This window comes from Salvelinus alpinus, chromosome 16, assembly GCF_045679555.1.
Source record: "Salvelinus alpinus chromosome 16, SLU_Salpinus.1, whole genome shotgun sequence".
Taxonomy (NCBI): Eukaryota; Metazoa; Chordata; class Actinopteri; order Salmoniformes; family Salmonidae; genus Salvelinus; species Salvelinus alpinus.
Window position 1 is genome coordinate 26,128,236 of NC_092101.1, and position 2,715 is coordinate 26,130,950.

Sequence of the window (2,715 nt, forward strand, 5' to 3'; positions counted from 1 at the left end):
CTACGTATAAAAGTAAAAAGTACTCAGTAAAAGTAAACAAGTGATATAAACTGTAAAAAAAAAAGTGTTGGTAATTGGCTAATTTACCAGAGAATTGTTACGTGATACTTTCCATGCATTAAATTGAAAAAGGAAGAGTAAACTAATGTACAGTAAACTAAGTACATTTATTTTAACTATGTTAAATTGTCAAATATACTGTTAACCTTTTAAAATAAATTCTACATTCAAGGAATTAAAATGTATTTATAAAAAAATAAATGCATAAAAGTTGCCATACTTCAATATACTATACTAATCACCCATTCACACTCTTTCCCTAACTCAGTGGTGGAAAGAGTACTGAAATATCCTACTCATGTAGAAGTACTGTTAGTTTAATGACATTTTACTTAAGTAAAGTAAAATCACAAGTACTCGGAAAAGCTACTCAATTACAGTAACGAGAATAGTTGTAATTAGTTACTTAATACTTCAGTTAACTTTTCAGTATAGAAAGCTTTTCTTGCTGTTACTGGTCTCCTGGTGATGCATTGGAGCAAATATGGACTCGACATCTATCCAACGGTCTTCATGGGTAGAGTGTTAACTTGATGAGCAGGTAAGTGTCATTATACAGCAGATGGAGAAGACCTGTCCAGGGCTGGGTCCAGGCATTAGCAACAAAAGCGGTTGCTTAGTGTCCTAGAGCGCAAAAATGTAGAGCTGCAGATTACTTGCTTTACAACTGCAACATTTTCTCTAAGAAATCAACTTTAAAACGTAAATTTATCTCCGCGGTCAAGAGGGGGGCCACAAATGTTTTGCACGCGAGATGGTGGGGGGGGACAACCATGAGCTGTAACGTCAGATGGAAGTTCAGGAAATGCAAGAGAGTATGTAGATACAGCACACAGGCAAAGACCAAACCTCAGAGGATAACAATAAAGACTGGAGCTGTGACCAGTTTATTATTTACAATTATAGGAAGCCCAGCCGTGAGGCCAGGCATAAAAAAAAATGTTGATTCTCATAATGTTCCTCTCCACGGAAATCTTTAGTAAAAGGCGAAAGATTTATGCGATCTGAAGAGCAACCAGAGTGTACTACTGACTGAAGGACACCGTTCCGACCGAGTTCTCGGCCTTACTATTCAGTCATGGTTTAATGGAAAACAAAAAAATCTCAATATCGCCGATACAACACACAGATTACAGTCCCCCAATACAAATGAAGAGTTAAGTTTTATAAGTGTCAAAGCTTGTAAGTTCAATCATTCTTTACACAAACAAAATGCACGCTGGGCATTATACAGATCACTCCCTGGTTTGCCCCGTTCAGTCCTAAAAAAAAAAAAAAAGTATCTGCAACGCCAGCGTAATTTCAGCAAAAAGGACAGATTTGTCCTAACTGTTTAGCTACCATCAAAAGTCTACTTTCAAAGTTAGAAACAATTTGCCGACGGAACGAAATGCTTTAACAGTTCTACATCGAGCATGCGCCGTTGAGATCCGCAAGCAACTTGTTCACAAGCCAGGCGTGAGAAGCAGGGAGGGGCGGGGAAAAAATATTCAAATCGGAACATTTAACTGGTGGGCTTTACAAATGCGTGTAACCGCTGTTTGCAACAACGTGTCAATTTAGAAGTCCAACAGTAACTCAATGAAGAAAACGTTTTGTTAAATAGTCTAGCAACCTGTTTAAACAGTTGTCTGATTTATGGATTACCCTACTACCCTGAAAAACACAGCAAAGCATTGGATATCGCTTAATTAGCTCACTAGCCCAATAGGCCTAAAGAAAAGTCTACCCAAATCACTTAAACACAAATATTTTCAAAGGCAATACGTTATGCTGAATGGCTTCTTATTCTGGCCAAATAGGCATAGGCCTTGTGATGATGTGCCTGCCTATGATCTATTTTCTTCCGTTTCTACTTACAATCAAATTGTTTGCTACGAACATAGATTTCTATATATAATATTGCTGAAGTATGTTAACATTGTGCTTTTTTTGGGACAAACTAAATTAAAGTTATACTATATTCTTCATGAATGGAACACTAGCTGTGATGGTTACATTAACAGCTTTGATTGATTTTATAAAGTGCACTTCGGCTGTGTCCCTTAGATGGCATCATCCCATTCACAATAACCTGGCATTCTACAGTCGCTGTTACTGTATTTTACTCCACACACTCTAGAGTAATTTTACCCATAAGTCGGCCTCCTCCCTCTCCCTCTCACCCACTCCCGCTCTAGCTATCCCTCTCCCATCTCTCTCTCTCCTGAATCAGCAGTTCCCCAGCTCCATGCAGCAGCCTGCAGAGAAACAGAGTACTGGACTTAATTATACTCCCACATCCACAACCAGCCCTTGCCTTTCTCTATCACTTTCTCCCTCCCTCTCTACATTCCCTCTGTCCCACAACCAACCGCTTGCCTTTCTCGATCACCCCCTCTATTTCCTTCTCTCTCCCCTACAACTTTACCCAAAAGCCCGTCCTCCAAGGGAGTGCATAGCCCTTCTCTTGTCCTCTTCATCTCCTACTCCTTTGTAGTTGTGACACACACATGCACACACCAGACAGATTGACAGGCATGCACTCACACACCAGACAGACTGACAAGCTGGATGGCAGGCAGACTGTCTGTCATCCAGTTGTTTATTGGTCATCTATCAGCAGGTAGCCTCCATAAATCCTCTAACATAGTTTCATCTCATCTGAACATGGGT

The 2,715-nt window shown here is 39.8% G+C and overlaps 1 non-coding gene across 1 annotated transcript; it reads right to left on the reverse strand.

Annotated features, from left to right (window-relative positions):
- Window positions 1-968: 968 nt before the first annotated feature.
- LOC139541811 (U5 spliceosomal RNA) lies at window positions 969-1,084 on the reverse strand. The gene has a single exon (XR_011668426.1). It is a non-coding gene; the product is annotated as a U5 spliceosomal RNA (small nuclear RNA).
- Window positions 1,085-2,715: the final 1,631 nt, after the last annotated feature.